General features: G+C 42.3%; 1 protein-coding gene across 5 annotated transcripts in view; it reads left to right on the forward strand.

Moving 5' to 3' along the window:
- The window catches only part of LOC134224743 (A disintegrin and metalloproteinase with thrombospondin motifs like), a 590502-nt gene that overhangs the window by 271288 nt on the left and 296597 nt on the right, over window positions 1-22617 (forward strand). The gene's annotated exons all lie outside the window — the stretch shown is intronic.

Below are 22617 nucleotides of genomic sequence, written 5' to 3' on the forward strand. Positions count from 1 at the left end.
CCGAGCAGGAATTGATACAATTTTTATAACATGAACTAGGAGAACTTTTCGTTATTTTAAATTTAGACATTTTTCATGTTGGTTTTTTATTACACATTAGGTTTGTGTGACCGATTGTTTTATACTTTGCCATACAGCAAATAATTTATTGTTATAAAAACTAAAGTCAAGTTTCCAATGACGTGAATATATTAGTAAATATTTTCATCATCTTATATTGAAAACAATTCAAGAGTTCACCTTTAACATTTTTACAGCTCTGTCAATTAGTAAACAGTTTTTATCGTTTTCCTTTTTTTCTAAATAGACAATTAATTGATTGTTATTTCAATAAATGGGTCCCGATGAGGACATCGATATGTTTGTTCAGATTCCAAACTCGGGATTCTTTTTTCATCCCAGGGCAATAGATCAAGCGACGCGCCACTAATTAATTGATTCGTTTTAGAGTTGCACACAACAACTTAACTTCGTTATGGTTTTTGTGTTGTTATTGGATGTTTTTTTTTCAGTCGGTAAGAATCGGTTACCGCCACAGGCGGCTGCTCAAACAGTCATTCATTGGAACAATGTTTGTCGATCGATCTGATCGGTTAGCTGAGGGGGACTAATGTGAACCATTTTATGTTTTAAAATTACATTCTTTTATTCTGGAACGAATTTTAAAACGATCTAAAGATGAGCTCGCTACACATGTTTACATAGTTTGATGCAGTGATTTATTACAGCGAATGGACGAAATTAAAACCACTTTAGTCAATTTTGTTAACGAACTTTACTGAAGGTTGGCATGCTTTTGAAGCAATCAAGCTATTAGTTCTATCCCCAACGATGCAATGTAGACCACTCTCCCGTAAGTGCAAGAACATAAATCTGCTGATTCATTCCGGTGCGGTCAACGCAGGCTTCTAGCTGGCTTTCAAAACCGCGGGCGATCTCCACAATAATGACAGACAATGGAGGGCAATTTGAAGCGCGTGTTTTTCAGCGCGATGATTATGTCTAGGGCGAAAATCTCAATTCGAGATGCAATTTAAGATAGATCCATCTCTCCGAAGGGTCTCAATTTGACCACACGTAGAATCGAAAGTTGAAGGTTGTCGCTATGGGCGGTGTTGTTTTCATTGTTGTGGTTTTACGGGATCCACGCCTTGATGGGGTCGAAAAACTTTTTCATGTAAGTGGACACGCAATGCGCGGTGCCCTAATCCGTTTGTGAGTGGATCTTAATGATAGGCGGGCGAAGATGATGCTCGAAAAGGGCTTTCTGTTTCCAAATTTTATGGTTTGTTTCTCGGATTGATGGTCGTAAAAATGTATTCTTAGCTCTAGGTAGAAGCTCCATCGTAAATATTCCGTGAGGCAATTTGATTGATAAATTATTCAACGGAAGCGTTTCCTATCACATGTTTTCCTATATTTTTTAATAACTTTATGTTTATTACTTTATGCTCGGCTTCAAATTAAAAAATTCAAATTGAAGATGTTATCTCCGGTACTTTGTGATAACAAGTTTAAATTTATTACCTTTTGATGCCTTGCTAAGCTCAGCACTAAACAGTTTGATTGTAAATTTGTAAATTGTAAAGACCATTAGAAAACCAAACAATATTAGAAAACAAGAATTTGCGGAAGAATATTTGAGGTTTCTTGAGGCACTTGGAGTTTCTTTTTCAACTAGCGCCTCGATTACCAAGCCAATCATAGCAGTGCAGCCATGTTTTTTTTCGCACGGTTAATTTTTGGTCGAATAAGACCTTTAACAATGAGTTAATTCCACGAAAAAAAGTCACAGAAAGTTGAAGAAAATCAGGTTTTGTTTAAAAAGCTGGGAAAGTTCAGGTTTACTGAGAAGCTAATGAATTCCAACCGCGTAAAAAAAATCCGGATGTATTGCGGGTCAGGCTGCAAATCGCGTCTCCAAAAGTCATGATCTCAGACATATTTTCGGAGGTTTTTCACAGCCTGAAGTACATGTCTAGCATACTGGGGTCGAGAGTTCATTTCCCACTGAAGAAAGTGGTTACCTGCAATGCAATATCTACACATAATGTTCATATTGACAAACATTGCAGAAATTGATAAAGTGAATTGGGATAAATTGGATTGGGTAATTCCTTCCTGGGGACTAGGCCTTCTAGGCATGCTAGGCTAAGGCTGTTCTGGAAAAAGACAAATTGATACTAAACTTGCGAAAAAAAAATCCATATGTCTTGAAGGGACTCGACCTCGAATTTGCAATAAAGAAACGCCGTGAAAGGTTGGTACTCGAATTCTGATGGCTTTTCCACAAACGTGATGTTTTAGTGGTCTTGTTTTGTAGAGGTTATCATGCCTATCCAGAGATTAGGAGATTGAGGGTTCGAATCCCTCCAAGACATATGGATTTATTTTTCGCAAATTTAGTATCAAATCGTCTATTACGGAAACATGTGTTGTACATATGCGCAGCCAAGTCATTTAACAAATAAAAAAAAGATTTTTGTTCGGCCGAAAAATATGCAAATAAAAAACGATTTTTTTCTGCAAAGCTCTATAACAAAGATTATATAAAAAACATGTTATTGCATATATGAATTTTTTGGGTCAATTGGGGCAAAATCGATTAATTTATATCTTTTCCCCATATGCAAATGGCTTGTGTTGCTTGCTCATGATTTGTCATGCATATCTCGACTGTACTACACCATAACCTATAAAACAAAGTTGGTATTTGCACGACCGCACAGTACTCACATCACAGCCCATTTTTTGCTAATTTATAGGGTAAGTGTACCGGTGGTTTTGGCCTACCTTGAAAATGCGTATTTTGCAAAATTGAAAGCTATCAATCGGTTTCCAAGCCGAAGAAGCATAAGGGTTATACCCCCTGTTACGGCTAATAAAACCCTCTAAAATTGCTTTAGTTTCGGAGTTATGCAAAAAAAAACCCTCGTTTTCTTCTCCTATTTACGAGGAAACTTGAATACTTTAAAAATCATAACTCAATCTTTTTGATAAAATGAAACTTGGTGCAAATAAACTAAAACTAAAATGAAATGTGGTGAAACTAAAATACTTTAAAAATCAAAACTCAATCTTTTCGATGAATTGGCCTTTCTTTCAACTTGCATGGCATTTTTGATTTTTTTTTGTGGATCTCCATGCAATTTAAAAATTTAACAAATCGATTTTTCCCAATTTTTGTTTGTTTACTTTATAAATACGAACAATTTTTTAATAAAACTGTAAAAAAAGAAATTCATTCTGAAGAACGTTTCGTTTTCAAAATAAAAAAAAATGTGTGCGTCGAATGCAACTTATTACAAACAAATCGAATCAAGATAAGTGCTCAAAAGATGAGTGAGTTTTATTTTGCGCACATACATACACACGCACACACACAGACATACTTTCGCGTGGTGGGTGTTTCAGAGGTTGATTTTTGAAAAATAATATTTCCCTATAGAGACACCGTGACTAAATTTTTATTATTAATACTCCGCCAAAAGTTATTCGGTGAAATGTTGAATCGCGAAAATGAATTCCGCGAAATAGTTTTCGGTTAAATGTCATACAATCCAGAAATCAAATCAGAATTATTGCAGATATGGCTTTTGGTAACACATATAATTGTGAAATACAATTTTATTTTGACTAACTGGTCTGGTGGCTTTTGGATCATTTCAAGCCGCCCGTTTTACTGTAAGGCAGAGCTTCCCAAACATTTGGGTATGCGACCCACCTAGCAAAATTCTATATGTCTCGCGACCCACCTATGAAAAAATGCATTTTACCAAGTAGTATTAAGCATTAATTGAATCAGAATGTCATCTGTTTCGGCTTCTTTCACTTAAAAAATATTCACGTTACCTTACATGTACAAATGAAAAAATGACGAACATGGTATTGTTTGTCAAAATGTTAGCGTTTTTATTTTACTTCATTAAGGGGACAGCTTTTAGGCATAAATGTTTAAATAAAATAGCGTGGTGATGGATATTTAAAATAAAATGCGGTTTGAGCTTGAAATAATGTTCCTGAAAAAAATGATCAAAAGGTTCGGCATTCGAGCTGCAATTAATATTTGTTCTGCGCGACCCACCAACAATCCGCTAGCGACCCCCCTGGAGGTAGGGATCCACAGTTTGGGAAACCATGCTGTAAGGTATATTTCTGTATCTTTTTTCGGAGGAAGGGCCATTTGGACGAATACCGTTTGGCCAAATGCCACTAGATCGAACGTTGTTTGGCCGAATATACCATTTGGCCGAACAGACCATTAGGCCGAAAGGGTCATTTGGCCGAATAGACAATTAGTTCGAAAGGGTCATTTGGCTGATAGAGTCGTTTGGCCGAAAGGGGTTTTTTTTTTTCTTTTTCTTCCTAAGCAGTGGAGGGGAAATCTGCTCAACAGACATCCTGGGTTGTCCAGAAAGTGCGGGGTTGGGAATCACCTCCAAAAGCAAACGAGGGAGGCAGGACTACATCCCCGACCCGCTAAACCGTTTCCATTGCCGCCAAGCCCATAGTCCCTTCGTTACAACCAGAAAGTAATGCTTCAAAGGGGGGCCAGTGCACAACGCACCCTCGAGATTAGCTGCGTGTCCTTGCAGCACCGAACATCGTGACTCGCTTTTTAGAAGAACACCATGGTATCGTGCCAGCGCGTTGCCGGCTTTCCAGGTGGCCTTACCACGCCCTATGTCCTCGGAAGGTGGGAAGAGTCGACTTCGCGCCTGCTTCCCTCTGCATGACTGGTATCAGGAATGATGATGCCGCGTGCACCCCAAATTAACCTTTCTGCGATAGGGCCTATTCGCCAGCACACAGAGGGACTTGCCGACGCGGTGCCTACGCCTGCCCCAGCCTTGACGAGGACCCCTTTCCGTCCTCGGGCTCGGAACCCGTTCTTCGCGCGGCCACTTGTTCGATAAAAGGATCGAGTTCGACCACGGAGCATGACCACCGGTATGACCCATGAAGCCGACTCCGATCCCTTGGACCACCTCTTATTTGCGCCTGAACTAGCCATCCTTGAGTCACGCGCCACCTTCTGTGTAGCTCCGAGACGATTTGGGCGATAGCCGATAAAACGGCGTTCCAGCCAACTTCATCTTTACACATCCTCCGAACTAGGTTGTTCGGGGTAGTGTCCAGACCACATTGCGTCACGCATTGCGCGAAAACGTGAGCACACGAACAACACGTGTTTCGCCGTTTCCTCTAAACCTGCGCACACCAAACACTCGGGCGAGGCCGAGCAAGCCAGCTGCGTTACCTGCACTGTGATTTTGCAGCACGCTTAAACGCCGGGCACATCGAACCCCCCATGGGGTGCTTGCTGTTTACAGCTTTGCTGGAACAAATCATACAATTTTTAGGGTTCGTGCAGCATTGTGCCAATCCGCAGCGTCGGCAGAGATTGCTTCTGTCAGGGCCTTTGCGTCCCATTGCTTGTGCCCCGGCTCCAGGCACTTGAAGCAAACTTCGGGTTGCTCGTATATGCCCACAGGGTATACCGAACATCCCACCTTGACGCTCCCTAACTTGACTACCTTGGAGGCGTCCGCTGCAGATGGCCGAACCAATGCTACCTGCGTCCCTGCGGACCTTTCCGTAGCCGAACGGCTGCGGTGGGCGTCTCCACTTCACACTGTCGCCGCAGTGCCGTGACGAGCTCTTCGACTTCGGTGATCTCGTCCAGGTCTTTAACCCTTAGATTCACCTCCGTCGTGAGTGCCCTCACCTTGACCGTCTCGCCTAGGACCTCCTCCGCCAACTTCTTGAAGGCGGCGCCCTTTTGCAAGACGCCCCGCTTCAGCTCGAGAATCATCTCGCCCATCCGGGTACGTCTTATTCGACGTACGTCGGCGCCGAGTTCACCGAGCTTGACGTCCCTCCTCATCGCCTTCAAGACGTCCGAGTACTTAGCCTCGTCCGCCGTGATGACTAGGGCATCGCCCCTGGAGCGATTGGCGCCTACCCTACACTTCTTGCTACCCGCATTCGCCTGGGCCTTCTTTTCGGTCCTTGACGTCTTCGGTTTCCTCTTGTTCTTGACCAGGGTCCAGGAGGCGTCATCCCCATCTATTTCCCTGGTCTGGTGCTGCTGAGAACTCTCAGCCTGCCGTAACCCCTTACCACCGTCTTTCCTAGGTGGACGGACCTTTCCAGGTCCTTCCTCCCCCGGTTTTGGAGGTACCTGGCCGGGGTTCAGCTTCCCAGCCCCACTACCCGTGTTCGGGGTAGTAACCCTCCGCGTTTTGGAGCGGTCCCCAGGGAGCTCATCCCCTGGGGACTGTCCCCTCCGTTTTTGTGTCTGCTCCGTTGGAGCAGACACAAAAGTCGATGATGGCGTCCAGCTGTTTCGTCGCCACCTCGAAGGCCGAAAGCCCATCGCGTTTGCGGTTCATCGCCTCCACAAGCCATGGGCCGTCAATAACCTTTACCGGCGTTTTTTTAGCCGAGATGAGGGTTAAGTGACCCACGCTGGCGCTGCGCACTGAGCTGCTGACTATTGCCTCTGGCCTCCTAGGTGGAGACCTGAACAACCCACCTCTTGCGAAGGGGTTGTCGCCTACACTACTACCACTAATTGAAGAATTGACTTGGTTTTACATTTTGGTCCCACGAGTTGCTCGGGAAAAGAGGTCCACCACGCCAGAGCCCAGCATGACGCGGTAAGGGACAATTACTGTGGAGGGTGCCCAGGTACCCCACAGGCTCCGTTAAAGGCCTAGCTCATTATTTCACCCCCCTGGCCATGCATCCCCTCGACACGGGTCGCTTGACGCCTTGGGGTTAGGGGTTAGGGACGATGGTCCCGGTCTAACTCGCAGTGGCCATGGGTTGGGGTCGTCAAGCCCTTGGACAAAGTCCCTGTTCCCCCCGGCCGAAAGGGTAGTATGGGTCATTTGCCATAGCAACACACATGTTCCACATAGGTTACTGCAACGCATATGGGACTAGAATTAGTCACAAATAAGTTGCCGCAACCATTTTTGCCTGACTTGTGCTGCTCCGGTGGCCGAATAAGTCATTTGGCCGAAAAGATCATTTCAATTCTCAATTCTCAATTCTCAATTCTCAATTCTCATTCCTCATTTCTCAATTCTCACTGTAAAAAGTGAAAAGCGCAATGTGAGTTGTGAGACGTCTCACTACCCACTTCGTACTACTTCATTTTTTTAGAAGAGAAAATTGAGGAACGAGAATTCAGACGTCTCTCCCAATTTCACACTTTTCGAATGAGATATTCGGCCAAATGACCCTTTCGGCCTAATGTCCCTTTCGGCCAAATGACTCTTTAGACCAAATGACCCTTTCGGCCAAACGGAATTCGGCCATATGTCCTATTCAGCCAAAAGTCCTATTTAGAGGTATGCGCCGGTCCGAAAATGGTCGGTGGCGGCGTTTGTCATAATTTTGGTCGGCGGTGGCGGCGTTTTTGGCGTCACGCCGAAAGCCATTTCAGCTGGCGGCAGCGGCGTGAATCGGCGTGGACTGGATAGAAGGAAGGGTAATTTGACAAAATCTTTCGGAGGAAATCCATTTGATCGAACTACGTGTCAAGCCGAAAGTCAACGACCCGAAATGAATGTTCGGATGAAAATTGGTTTGAATGAAAATTTCATTTCATTTCAATTTCATTTCATCTGTCCGAAAATGCCGTTTGGCTGAATGGTTGATTGACAGAAAAGGCCATTTGGCAGAAAATGCAATTTGTTCGAATGAGTCATATGGTCGAAAATTACATTTCCTGAACGGGTATTCCCGGACAGAAGTCATGAACTGAATAACACAACATCATATGGACTCGATTGGTAGAAGAGATAAAAGGCAACAATGTCACAAATTTGCACCGCAAAATCATATTAATATCAAGATATGCTATTGATAAAAACTAGTAGCTCGAGGTATTGATCACTTCTTACAAATATCTTAATCTGCTATATTCGTGATATTTCAGTGCAAAATATCAGTATTTTCGTCTGATCTTTTATCTTATATATCAAGTCCATATCTCATTTTGCCATCGAATCACGATTTGTTATTATTGTGCTATTTTCTTCTGCGTTATTTATGATCAAAAATGGCGACCCGTTTGGCCAGAGGACCATTTTGGAAATTGGCATTTTCGGTCAAATGACCTATTTGTACTAACGACTTTTTTGACCAAATGACCGGCCAAACGATATTTTCTATCGCATACCCTTTTTTTAATTGGTTTGCCCCTTTCGGTTTAACAATATTTTCGGCCAGATAGGTTTATACCAAAAGATATATTCGGCCAAACAACTTTTTGGCCTTTTGAATGTGACCTCCGCCTAATCGCCTCTTCCCGTTGTTTGGCCGAATGTCCCTTCGGCTGTATGTCGCTTTCGGCCAAATGACATTTTCGGCCAAACAATTTCCTAATACCCGTTTCGGACAAATAAAATTCGTTTACTAAATGACCTTCGGGCTGACGTGCTATCCGCCAATTAGCATTCGAACAAATGGTTTTCCGTCAAATGTCCTTCAGCCAATAGTGCTTTGACCAAAACAAAGTTTTCATTCAACTGACTGCTGTTTACCCGAAATAATCGTTTGACCGGAAATGTCGCTTGATCGAATAGATCATTTGTCGTCGATCAAAATGTCGTTTGGTAGCAAGGAAGTTTTGGCAGAAAGAGTCATTTGGCCCGAAAATGTCCTTTCTGCCAAACAATCGGCCAGCCGAACGACACTTTCTGTCCAATGTGCATTTCAACTGTCGAATGTCCGTTTTTGTGACATTTCCCGTGTCAATCGAAACTGTATCTTCATTACTTCCATCTACTCCTTTTCGCTTTGATTAGTATTATCATCTCCGAAAAAAGACAATAAATTAATTTCGAAAATGTCCATTTCGACCCTTTCCGACAATCAACCATTTCGACCTGAGAGAGAAGCCAGCTCGATGACAAACCATTTATTTACTATGTTTTCTTCTTCTTTATTTGTGCGGAAACCGCGGAAATTCAGCTTATAAAAGGAGCATTTCATAATGTCGGAAGCAACATTTTTCACTCCATTGAAAACTTGTCTGCATTAGCTGTTTTTAGTGGCTGTGTGGTTCTTAACGTGGAATAACAACGTTTTCTCATAATTACGAGTTCAATCCACTGCAGTAAAAATAAAAAGTTGCGAACATAAATTTCCAAATCAATAATTTTGGTTGCGACCATTTGAGGTTGCATCGCTGTAACAATATTTCAAACGAGTTTCACCCAAACAATATCGTCAAACATCCTTAAATTGGTTTTTACGGTGAGCTTTCCGAGATTCCGACATCAATTTGTATGGCATTTTCAAGGAAACCTTTTAACTTATTTCTACGAAACATTCTCTTCAGTTTTAATATGATATTGTATGGATATCCACAGACAAATAGACGTAATATTGATGAAATTCTCATCCACCATGAGCTCAACGGTCGTTCTAAATTCCACTGCTTGCGAGTTCCACTTCCAGGGGTGCACACATCGTATACCTTTGTATTTGACATATCTGTTGACATTGTTGTAGTAAACTTTATTTCGTGCAGCATGCATGTGAGGTGGTAGTAAAGTAAATAGGCGATGGATTTCAAAACAAATTGTTCTAGCTGTTACACCTGTTTGTTTTTGGTATATCTATATGAAAATTCTATAGAATCTCCATTGAATCTTCGGAATGTCCGGGAAAATTTCACCTACAAATTTGAATCGGCGTGACAAATTTTAAACAGCAGCGCCGATGCAAAAATGTCGGCGGCGGCGGCGTGGTGTGGCGGCGCACATCTCTAGTCCTATTCGGACAAATGACCTATTTGGCCGGATGACCTTTTCGGCCAAATGACTTTCGGCCGGATGGGTTTCGACCTAATGGTTTATTCGGCCTAGTGGCATTCTGCCGAATGGGTTTCGACCAAACGACCATTCACTCTTTTTTCGTTACAAATTGTCGATTCCCACAAGGAAAACACAAATGACATTCTAAATTTCTATTTTATTTAGTTGTAACAATTCTTCTTAAGAAATTACCTACGCTCGGTTTATACCCGTCAACTAATTAATTGGTCAATTATCGAATTAGATCACCACGTTGCAACTAATTACTGATCACTTAAACCAATCAACGGAGTCTAGTTCTGCAGCGAAGCAAAAGAACCAACTTCTAAAGATTCATTAGAAGTCGGTTCTTCTGACCTCACAGAATCTCACGCAGTTCCAACATCAGCCCGCAGTTCCGATCGTCAATCAGTCGTCATTGGATCCATTCATTTATTGTGGATCGAAATCGATCTCATTATGAAATTCCTGCCATCAACGATTCAAGGTCCGATGCTTTTATTGGTGCGCGGGTACAGACAGAACGCAGACCGTCTGACGACGACGACCACCATGTCGAGTCAATGTCATGTGCCCGCGAGGCTCACTTGTTGTTCTTGTTGTTTACTATAGTCAACCTGGGCTGGAGATCTCCCCAGAGGTTTGTGACGGAATGTGTGAGGTCTGCGCATGCGAACCAAAAACACGTGTTAATGAGCCGCCTGGTGCTGATGCTGGTTGGATCTAATGTCGGTTAATCCGATTTTACAATTCTACACCATCCGAGTACGAAAGGCGTCGCTCAAACGGCGATCGGTGACGTTGTCTTAAGCTCAGAATAATCTCAACGGATGTCGTTCACGTGCTTCGCGAGCTGATACACTGACGAGCAGTCAGTAGTATAGAACGATGTCATGATTACGAAATCGGCAATCAATCAACGCGGATTTTTTTTGTGGCTGTTGTTGGGCCGTATGTGGTGATGGACCGAGACGGATAAGCTGAGTGCTTCTGATTGTTAATCATGCTTAATGTCAGGCGAGACGTGGATTGAGTCCGCAAACGATGTCGTATTGTTGGATTGCATATAGAAAATCAATAGTCTTCAGATAAGGCTTTAGATTCTGTTTAATTCTTGTTTAAGCATGATGTTTATATTAGTTGGAATAGACACCACTCCCAGTAGTTTGTCTTGTTTAAGTTTGCCATTATAAAATACGTCATGCATTTGGGTAGAATTTGAATTTGCAGAAGCGGGTTGATCCATTCGAAAAGAATACAAATTTCCATACAAAAAACGTTCCGAAAAAGATTAAACTGTTTATATAGTTTTTTGACATGATTTCTTACTGAATCTTTTAGACGGGAGAAAACCGTCCATGATTTACTGAATGTAAATTTAATTAAAATACTTGTTTGGGTCGTCCTTACTTGTGTAATACATGCGTAAGGACGATACGAACAAGTACTACGATTAAATTTCCATTCATCGGCGGTTCTTCCTCTACGTCTCACCGAAAGTATGATTAATTGATCAACATTTGCATAAAACATATTAAGTCAACCCGACGATCCCCTGAACATTTCCTGACTTACCTCTTCGAGCTCTTCCTACTCAAGATCAACGTGCTGTTGATTCACTATCAATACAACAAGGAGCACCGTTTGACCTCAACCTCAACCATGGCAATGGCCACTGCCAACCTCCACCCATTCCCACCCATCAGAGATAGCATCATCTCCAACGTGGGAAAGCTTGGGATAAGATTAATAGGATTACATGATTTTCGTTGCTCCAAGCTCAATCGACAGTTTCTTCGACGTCAACTACGACGACCGACGGCAATGCGTATGCGCGCTGAGCCGCGAAACCTGTTGCCGCCGATGATAAACTCGTCTCGATTATTACCTCCTTCGTATTAACGTGAATCCCACCAACAGAGGAACTAGTGGCGCATTGCAGCACCAAACTCGCGCAGACCGGATGCCGTCAATGTTTTTTCCGGTGTTTCGCATCTTCGTTCGACCATCACCAATATTAATGTGACCGCTTACGTAAAATACCCAAACTACGCGTAGAGTAAGGTGGGGCATTACTCGCTTGGAAGATTTTGCTTCATTTTTGTAGATTTCTGGCCATAATTTGATGAATTGCTCAGTAGACTGAAATGCAAAGATAAACCTTGGTGCCCTGATGCATACCTATTTGTCACCAAGGCCAAACTTTCAGCTCGCCTTGCCCTACGCTTCCCAAAGTACGCATCGAAACGCATTCCGAAAATCAAAAATTGAATAATTCATAGAAAATAAAAACTGTCATAAGACGCACCTCTCATCCTCCCTAGTCCAGCCGTCACGACCGGCGAGGTACGGTGCTGCCGGCGCTTGCTGCATCTCCGGTCTGTGTAGTCCGGTTTTCGATTTGAACAAAGAAATGAACCTGTCAAAAAATGGTCCGACTGACCCTCCCGGCCCGTACCACCACCAGTCACGTGCTTTTCTGCCCGCTCCACGCGCGCGGTTACTGAACTTTCACTGTCAATATCAAGTTTTGTGCCGCATCATTACAAGCGTCGTCAATGGTCATCTGGTGGTTTAGTCCGAGAGGCCAAGGAGACGGCGATGGTGGTGACGACCTGTGGCCACGGTCGATGGTGCACCATCATCGGCACCATAGCGGGTGGAACTACAGCATAACGGATTTTGTTTGATGCTGGTTGCCGCTGGAACGCGGTTTGGTCTGCGAGGGAGGCGAAGGTGTTTCAAGTTTGAGTTCAAGCATTTCTTTTCATTTTACACTTTCGTTTTCGGTTGCCTGGAAATATGATTAAAGCAATTAGGTGTAAGATGGATAGCTTATTGGAATTCGGCTGAATTTTATTTTTCGGAGCTTGACGAGTTCAGGCGTGACGAGTTCATTTCTATTTCGGCCTTTTTGTTTTTTAAGATGCCGCGCATATTAGACAAATTTGCGTTGCTTTTGATAGTTTTCTCTTGGGAAAAACGATTACAACGGAATAGTGTCCTGTGTGCTTGAATAGTTTGTGCTTTTTGTGATTGCAAATGTTCTCAATTGATACACACTAAAATGTTTTCAGATAAATCGCAATAGAATCTGTCCGAATCTATAGGACGCTGTGATATAGCCAGAGGAGGGGCACAACTATTAAAAAACAGCGACAGTTAACGGCGAAAAACACTTTTTCTCCTTTCCTAAAATGCATGAAAAAAAATGTTTACAAATTAATTGATTTTCACGGCACAAACTTCTGTGAAAGTGCAAGGTGACGACTAGGATCGTGGCAATCAATCATCAGAACTCACTACTGAATTGACTGATTCTTTTGTGTTTTGGCACCTCTTAAAGTTTTGTTTCTACCCGGAAACGAAATTCTCAATTGCTTTTCGAATGATCATCAAACATTTATAAAATGTACAATTTGGTAGCCTGGTTTCCAATGAGCCTTGCGAGCAAAGGCGTAGGATTTCCAATCCGGATAAGGCGAGCTCGATTCTTGACAAGTGTGGGGACGCAAACCGGAATCTACTAACGAACGAGTAGGGGGTAGTACCAGACGGGATTCACGGTCGAATGCTCTGACGGATTAGTCTCCGCTATGTAGTGGAAAGTCTGTGAAGAGATTCAGGAGTAAAAGTTAGTGATAGCACTCAGAATTGCTTTTACGTGAATTGTTATTTGAAGCAGAAATTTCAGAGGTAGGTAATTATAAAAGGCACTGTTCTTGAATGACAAGAACAGATAAGGGTGTGGTGACCGTTGGTACTAGTGACAAGGTGTACATTGCTGTTCCCCACACTCGTCAACAATGAACAACCAGTTCACTATTGCTTTGTGCGAACCATTGATTCACGAAACAGTCAATGTTTCTTCGACCTGGGAGACTTCGTCATCGCGTTTGTTTTCATCTGGTCGGTCGGGCATTAAACTTAAAGCCGTGCGTCGCGGTCGCCGACGATTTCCAAGCGCCAACATTGTATTTGCTAAAATCTCTGCATTTTTAATTCTATTTCTGAGTGTCTGCTTCTGTTCACTATTCATATTTTCTCCTTTTTTCGGATGACAAAAATAAGATTCATAAGATTTTTTATTCTCTAGTCATCCATTCCTTACTAATATCCATATCTAATTCCTACTGGATTATATTTGTGGGACAGAATAGGGTTAAAAGTATGATTAAAAATTAGTCTCTCGCGACCCACCATTGATCAGTTAAGGTCACTCCTGACCAGGGAATCAATATTCGAGCAACGCCTAACAATATACTCTTTGTCATCAACAGAGTTTGTCACTGACAAACGCACCTAGCGACAAACCTTTATCAGAACTCGAACACAATATGACAAGAATCAGTTGCCTTGCTTGCTCTGATATCTCGGAAAATACGCTGCTAATTTTGTAATCATTGTTCGATTCTCGAATATTTCCTTAAAATCAGAAACTATGATAGCATAAAACCGAAGTTTTCACTAGAAATAATGCAAAATAACGAGATGAAAAGTTAGCAACAAGATTGTTTTCTTTTTTGTTGCTGACAAAATTTTTCGGATCTTTGTCATTATTATCTCCGACAAAAACAAAGCTTTGTCGTTGGTTCTCTTTTGTCGCTTGTTTCGCAGGCGCATTCCAAAAAAATTGATTCCCTGCTCCTGACGGAATCCAAGTTTTAAAGCGCTTGCGTTTTCGGGGGCACACCACTCGGTACGGAAGCAACGCACAACTGTCATTTTTATTTTTTCACGCATGCTGCGACGCAGAAAAGCTAGATCAACAAAAATGCTCTAATGTCGAATTCGATTTTAAGAAGTTCCAACCTAGGTTGGAACCAGTTCCAACCTAAGTGCTGTCAAAGTGTTTTTTTATTCGCTCAGGTTGGAACTAGGTTCGCACTAGTTCCAACCCCAAAGTTGTCGGGTTCGCACTGTGTTGTTTCACAGTTTCGCACTAGATTCACCAATACACCTGCACTTCAACTGTCGAAACCATATGGGTGGAATAAACAAGCAGAAGGAAAATACAACCCGAAGTAAAAACGAAGCTGTTTTTGCATTCAATAAAGAATGCGCATCGAAATCCGTTTTACGGAAATTTTTATTCCCTATAATATTTGTCTACATTTGCATTATATTTATATTCCCTTAGGATTTTTTCAGTAATCCCAGGAGAATTTGTTTAAACGGAAATATTTTGGCCTTCAATAATTCATTTGCAATTTGAACGAAAATTCCCCATTAATTATTTATTTAAGTAGTTCTTGAAAAAGTCATACGGAAATTCTTCAAAGAATTCTTATAATTCTTTCAGGTATTCGTCATTGAAGTCTTGTACGCATTCCATTGCGAATTCTTCCAGGAATGCATTAGAGCAATATTTCCGGCATTCCTTCATATTTTTCCCAGAAATTCATCTGGAAATTTCCCCAAGAGTTCTTACGAAATTTCTGGAAGTTCTTCCAGGAATTCCTTTGAAAGTTCCTCCATAAATTCCTCTGCAAGTCCCTCAAGAGATTTCTCCGGAAATCCCTACAGAAATTCCACCGGAGTCCATCCAGAAATTCTTCCGGTAGGCCCTTCAAGAATTCCTTCAGAAGTGGAATTTCTCCGAAAGTTCGTCCTTGAATTCCTCTGAAAGTTCTTCCAGAAATTCTTTCGGAAATACCGGAGTTCCGAAAGTCTCTCAAGAAATTCCTCCGGAAGTTCGTTCAAGAATTCCTCCGAAATTTCCATCAGAAATTCCTCCGAAAATTTCTCCGGAATTTTCTCCAGAATTCCTCTAGAAGTTCCTTTAGAAATTCCTCCAGAAGTTCCTCTCAAAATTCCTCTAGGAATTCCTCCGGAAGTTCCTTCAGGAATTCCTCCGGAAGTGCCTCCAGGAATTCCTCCGGAAGTTCTTTCAACAATTCCTTCAAAAGTCCCTCCAGAAATTCCTCCGAAATTCCTTCCAAGAAAGGATCTCGAAGTCCTTCCATAGAATCCTCCGAAAGTCCTTTCGAAAAATCATTCGGAAGTTCCTCCAGAAATACCTCTGGAAGACCCTTTTCAAAATTTTCTCGGAAGTTCCTTCAGGAATTGCTCAGGAAGTGCCTCCAGGAATTCCTCCGGAAGTTCTTTCAACAATTCCTTCGAAAGTCCCTCCAGAAATTCCTCCGAAATTCCTTTCAAGAAAGGATCTCGAAGTCCTTCCATAGAATCCTCCGAAAGTCCTTTCGAAAAATCATTCGGAAGTTCCTCCAGAAACACCTCTGGAAGACCCTTTTCAAAATTTTCCCGGAAGTTCCTTCAGGAATTGCTCAGGAAGTGCCTCCAGGAATTCCTCCGGAAGTGCCTCCAGGAATTCCTCTGGAAGTTCCTCCAGCAATACTTCCGGTAGTTCCTCCAGGAATTCCTCCGGAAGTTCCTTCAGGAATTCCTCCGGAAGTTCCTTCAGGAATTCCTCCGAAAGTTCCTCCAGGAATTCCTCCGAAAGTTACTCCAGAAATTCCTCCGGAAGTTCCTCCAGGAATACCTCCGGAAGTTCCTCCAGAAATACCTCCGGAAGTTCCTCCAGGAATTCCTCCGAAAGTTCCTCCGAAAGTTCCTCCAGGAATTCCTCCGAAAGTTACTCCAGGAATTCCTCCGGAAGTTCCTCCAGGAATACCTCCGGAAGTTCCTCCAGGAATACCTCCGGAAGTTCCTCCAGGAATTCCTCCGAAAGTTCCTCCAGGAATTCCTCCGGAAGTTCACCTCCGAACCGTTGTTTTGCCAGTTATGGTTCAGTTATTGTTATTGATTTTGCGGAAACCTGAATCCGATTTTTGGTGTGTGGTTTCGTTAAATCTATGTTAATCAAAAGGATACTGCTCTTGGGATATTGTTTGTGACGATTATGTTCTGAAATTTTTTTGTTCGTACTTTTTGTTTGGTATGTCAAACAGAGTAGTTTCGGGTGGGAATTCTATCTGTTTGTTAAACGGAGTAGTTTATTGAACCCGGTTCCTGCGATTTCATTTGTTATGTCAAGTGTGTGATGAGCAAAAGTTGATTAAGTTCGGAACAAGTTGGTCTGTTATCCTATGTTATCGGCTAAGCCGAGAAGATCCAGTGAAAGTAAGGATTTTTATATAAAAATGTGCTAATTGATACACATTCAAAGATTTTTTTTTGTAAAATTAATAAAACCATTGGCGAATACTAGAATGATTTTCAGTAAGAAGTTTGAAACTGTAGCATTTACCAATGAAAAATTGGTTTCTGCAAAATCAATAACAATAACTGAACCATAACTGGCAAAACAACGGTTTTCTTAAGAGAATTATTTTGAGCTTTTTAGTGGAATGTCTGTACTTGTCATAAGACGTGTACAATCCCATTGAATTCCACCACTTAATTGTATCTTGACAGACACGTATTTCGACTTCAACAGTAAGGTCGTCTTCAGTGTCTCGTACTTGACTCGACGTTTTTCTGAAACACAGCAATCTCCTTCCCAACAACAAAGATTCAATTCCCTAACCACTGCAGGCCTAACCAAGCAGAAATGCCTCTAGTTCCTTCTCTTATTTTCAGCGATGCCATGACGTAGGAATTATATAATCCACTCGAAATTGCGGGAACAGCGCCTGTGTAACTGAGACTGGCAAACCTCGGAGATGCCAAAATTGTTTGCATAGATCATTGCAGTCCAACGATTGATCGGAGGACGATCCACATTCTTGACGTTATGTAGGGGAACTGGGGGTAGGACGCCCACGTTAAGGAAAATGCCATTCTTATCAATGAAAACCACCATTTCAGCCAGTTTTCATCAGCGCATACTGAAGAACAGCATATCTGCGACTGACTACCGATAACAGATATCTAATTGTCCATTTTATTGCACAGAAATTTGATTTTTAAAAGCACCCGAAAAAATGATTTTGAAACCATGCGGGGTGAGATGCGCCAGTGGATGGGTTAAAACGCGCATGTGCTTATCGTACTGATTTTCATTTTAATTGCCTACATTAAGGCAATTAACCGAATGTTTCAGCTGTTTCGGTCATACGAAATGAGCATGGGCGTACTGCCCCACACCGACCTCAGAAGTTTGAAGGCCCATCAAATCGTTTTAAGACCAATTTTGACGACGATTTCGTGTGGAACATAAAGAACACGAGTAAGCAGCATGGCTCATGGCTCAATTATTAATTTATCAATGTATAACAGCGACAGAAAGACTGAATTCCACCGAGCTAGAATTGCATCAAAACACGCAAAAATCGTTTTTTCGAGTTTTTCATGTATAACTAGAGAAAAATCATGAAATATATGTATCCAATGGCAATATTTTTCATTGCTTTATCGTATAGACTATTGAAAATAATCAAAATGGGGATATTTAACCTTATTCAGGGGTGGCGCGTTTTAACCCCTATGGGCGTGCTACCCCCACTTCCCCTACTTTCTCCAAAACATAATGCTTTGAACTGTTTAGCCAACAAATCTACAACTCGATTATCTGAGATGTATCTTCCGTCCGCTAAATTCCATTAGTCCATGTCCATTGCAAACAGAGAGGATTTACGTCTCCGTGAAACGTTACACTACTTGTTGTCCTTGGTGATTCGGTTGGTTGTAATTCAAGGTTTCCAGGATGCAGTAAATGTTGTTGGCCTACACATGTGATTGTTCCTCAATTAATTTCCAATGATTGTGTAAGCTCAAATTATGAAAATCGTGGATTGTTTTATCTTGTGACCATCCTTGCGGATGTCCGTGCTGATTTTCGTCTTCTGAACTTCACGTTCTACTTGCACAGATTGTCTGCTTGTTCAAATACCGAAATGTGAGCATTCATGTACAACGTTCTGTTTTTGGTCTGTATAACAACCAACCGTTTAAAGGCTCCTAAAGGTTTGGTTGCTGTCATTATCGGTCTTACCGGAACTGATTTGGGAAAGGTGCCAGTTCGGCACAAAGGACTCATGGGAGTCTGTTTTGATGCGATGGTGTTCACAATCGGAATTGACTCGCCACCCAGTCCTGTGTTCTCTTGGTATTGCTACGAAATAATCGAAGCGCTCATTCACTACACTCAAAAAGTGATTAGCTCAATTTTGTGTTCCATTCACACAAAACGAAGCTTTTCTAGAAACGTCCGAACGGACTTTGACAGTTCGAGGTGAAGTCTTTTACACATATCATAACGTGTATGTTAGGCAATACTTAGCGAATGTGCATGTCTCAGACACAATTTTCACAGAATGTGAGTTCCGGCCAATGCGTCGCCGTGATGTGTGAAAGATATTCATGTCATGTGTAAGGTACACTGGGGGGAGTGGAAAAGGAAAAACCGATAGTTCATGTTCAAATTATTGTAAAAGCAATTTAAATGATCTAAAGGCATTCAAACATAATGGGCTCGCAAAAACAGTTCATTCTGCACCAACTGTTCGGTAATTCATACCATTTTAGTCGCTTGAAATTTATAAAAATATATTTGAAATTTAGGAGTTATTTTTCCACTTACCCTAGCGGAATGGGATAAGTGGAGAACCCAAGTTATCTTGACCTTCAATTGTGATGAGTAGTGATAATAGTGATAATATTATTAAAATCAAGATGATAATTGCTCTGAGTATCTTTTGTTGAATAATTTCATTGGATTAAAAGAATAGGTCTCCAAAGAATTCTTGTAATAGCTAGGGGAGGGCTGGTTGTGCCTTCTCGAACACTAAGTGTACGTAAAATCTGTATGTTCGCCCCAAAGATAAACCTTTTTTAAGGAGAATGAGACTTACAGTGTTATAAACTTATCGACTCAGTTTAACGAATTGAGATGATGTCGGTGTATGTGTTTGTTTGAATGTATATGCACAATATACGTACATAATTATCACCTATTTTCATGCACTTAACCCTACCCGATTTGGTCGCAACAAATTGCATTCAACGGCGAAACTTATTATTTATTTATTCAGACTAAGGCTGAATTGGCCTGTGCGGTATATAAGAGTCTTCTCCATTCGGCTTGGTCCACGCTACACGTCGCCAACCACGCAGTCTACGGAGGGTCCGCAGGGTCATCTTCCACCTGATCGATCCACCTTGCCCGCTGCGCACCTCGCCTTCTTGTACCCGTCGGATCGTTGTCGAGAACCATTTTCACCGGGTTATTGTCCGACATTCTGGCTACGTGCCCGGCCCACCGCAGTCGTCCGATTTTCGCGGTGTGAACGATGGATGGTTCTACCAGCAGCTGATGCAACTCGTGGTTCATTCGCCTCCTCCACGTACCGTCCAGCATCTGCACCCCATCATAGATGGTACGCAGCACTTTCCTTTCGAAAACTCCGAGTGCGCGTTGGTCCTCCACGAGCATCGTCCAGGTCTCGTGTCCGTAGAGGACTACCAGTCTAATGAGCGTTTTGTAGATAGTCAGTTTGGTACGGCGGCGAACTCTACTCGATCGGAGCGTCTTGCGGAGTCCAAAGTATGTACGATTTCCAGCCACTATACGTCTCCGAATTTCTCTGCTGGTATCATTTTCGGCAGTCACCAGTGAGCCCAAGTACACAAATTCTTCTACCACCTCGATTTCGTCACCACCGATGCCAACTCGCGGTGGGTGGCTCACATTATCTTCTCTTGAACCTCTTCCTATCATGTACTTCGTCTTCGACGTGTTGATGACTAGTCCGATTCGCTTGGCTTCCCTCTTCAGTCTGATGTAGGCTTCCTCCATCTTCTCAAAGTTACGTGCCATAATATCTATGTCGTCGGCGAAGCCAAATAGCTGGACGGACTTATTGAAAATTGTACCACTCGTGTTAATCCCTGCTCTTCGTATTACCCCTTCCAAAGCGATGTTGAATAGCAGACACGAAAGACCATCACCTTGCCGTAACCCTCTGCGGGTTTCGAAGGGGCTTGAGAATGCCCCTGAAACTCGAACTACGCACATCACCCGATCCATCGTCGCTTTGATCAACCGTGTCAGTTCGTCCAAAAAATCTGAATCTCCGAAACATCCATTACACAAAAGTAACTTTTCCCCTTTCACGTAAGTCCATTTACTAAATGTTCTAACGGGGTCATTTTCCATGCATTTCAGGGGCAGAATGTTAAAATGTCTAACGTTTGCATTAAAAAAATTAACCTTTTTCGGATGGTGATAAAAAAAAGCTAAAGGGAGGTTCTTTGTCACTGTTTGGCTGGTTGCACCGACCAAGCGCACGCAGCGTGTAGCTAGTTTTCCCTCGGTCTTACTCTTCAGCTTCCTTTGGAGCCTCTTGTCGCTGAAGGTCGTCGGCCGTTCGGAACCGGGCTTTCTTTCGATGCTCTGATTGTTGTCTAATAGTATTGAGATGTTGTAAATGCCGGAACGGGCGTATACGGCGTCCACAAAGTGCCGCACGATGTCTGTTTTCGACGCGGCGGGTGCTGTTCTTTGAACGCCATGTTTATGCCAACACAGTTAGAGTTGGAGTGATAGAGCAGTTGATTCAAAAGTATAAGATTGCTAATGTCGTTCCTGTTCGCGTGACTAACATCTAGGTTACTTCGACCTGGCAGCCAAAGTACCGGTACTACAAGTGTCAAACCGATGTTGGTGATGAAACCAAACATGCACTACAACATGATGCATAAATTATGGCCAATTGAAGCTTGTTGAAGCATAATTTGGCAAAATAATTTAAATGACTACAGCGCCACTAGCGTTCTAGTACTTATGCTTCTACTGAATGAGCTATCAAATTTTGTCTGCTGACTTATGGTTTACTATGATTGATGCTGCAATGCTGCATGGGTAGTTTTGTCAGTGCAGGTGAAGGTAAACGCATGAAAAACAAAATTTTGTCCATTTTATTAAAACCCAAACATTATCAATCAAGACATATATGGAATTTTCACTAAAATTACTGAAAAAAAAATGTCTTGCTAATCCGTCCATTTGTGACCAAGTTAAATCGGGTCACACAATCCACCAACGCATCGTTATTCACATGGATTTCCTCAGGTTATTTAATGATCCATCATTCCAAACATGCCACACCTTATCCCGCTCCCACTGCGCTAGACGACACCTCACTGGGTGAGTGTCAAGTTTAAGCCCATCTTTATGGCAAGTTGGACAATGATGGTTCATTTTTTCTTCAAACCGTACCTTCTTCATTCGGTGTCTGCACCGGCGATGGTATTCCCATCAAAACAACCGGCGACGCTAACCCAGACCCACCCGTGGGCTGTTTTACTCGTAAGTATATTTACTGGGTAATTTTCGTTTTATTTCACTTGAAATTATGCAATTTTCTTTCAGTCGGCTAAACTGCTGGTAACTGCTCACTAAACCTGACGTTATTTGTTTTGTTTTTTTGCTTTTTTTTTTCATTCATCAGCCGCTATCAGTGGGTAAGCGTATGTGAATTGAGTTAAGTAGGTACCCGATGGTTGTCGATGCAATTTTATGCTTTCTTCATACGACAAACTGATCATAGTCGGTGGATTGTTGGTCGGCTCACTATCGCACGTTGTATACCATCAACATCAATATCGAAACAAAAAGAGGCCGATACCGAGATTTTATCACGCTACTGGTTTTTGGTAGCACAGTGACCGCATACGATAACCGATCGGTGATCGGTGCATGAAAAAAAGCATCTTTTTTTTTGTGCACCTCGATCGGTAAATGGCTATTATGCGATGCGGTACAATTTATGGCCAAATCGTGAGAATTTCGTTTTTTTTTCCTTGGCTCATGAAGTGATGGCATCGATCTGCAAGGTGCAACTTCGCAATGTCAGTGCGAATGGGAAAATTATGAATA

Source organism: Armigeres subalbatus, chromosome 3 (genome assembly GCF_024139115.2).
Source record: "Armigeres subalbatus isolate Guangzhou_Male chromosome 3, GZ_Asu_2, whole genome shotgun sequence".
NCBI classification, from domain to species: Eukaryota; Metazoa; Arthropoda; class Insecta; order Diptera; family Culicidae; genus Armigeres; species Armigeres subalbatus.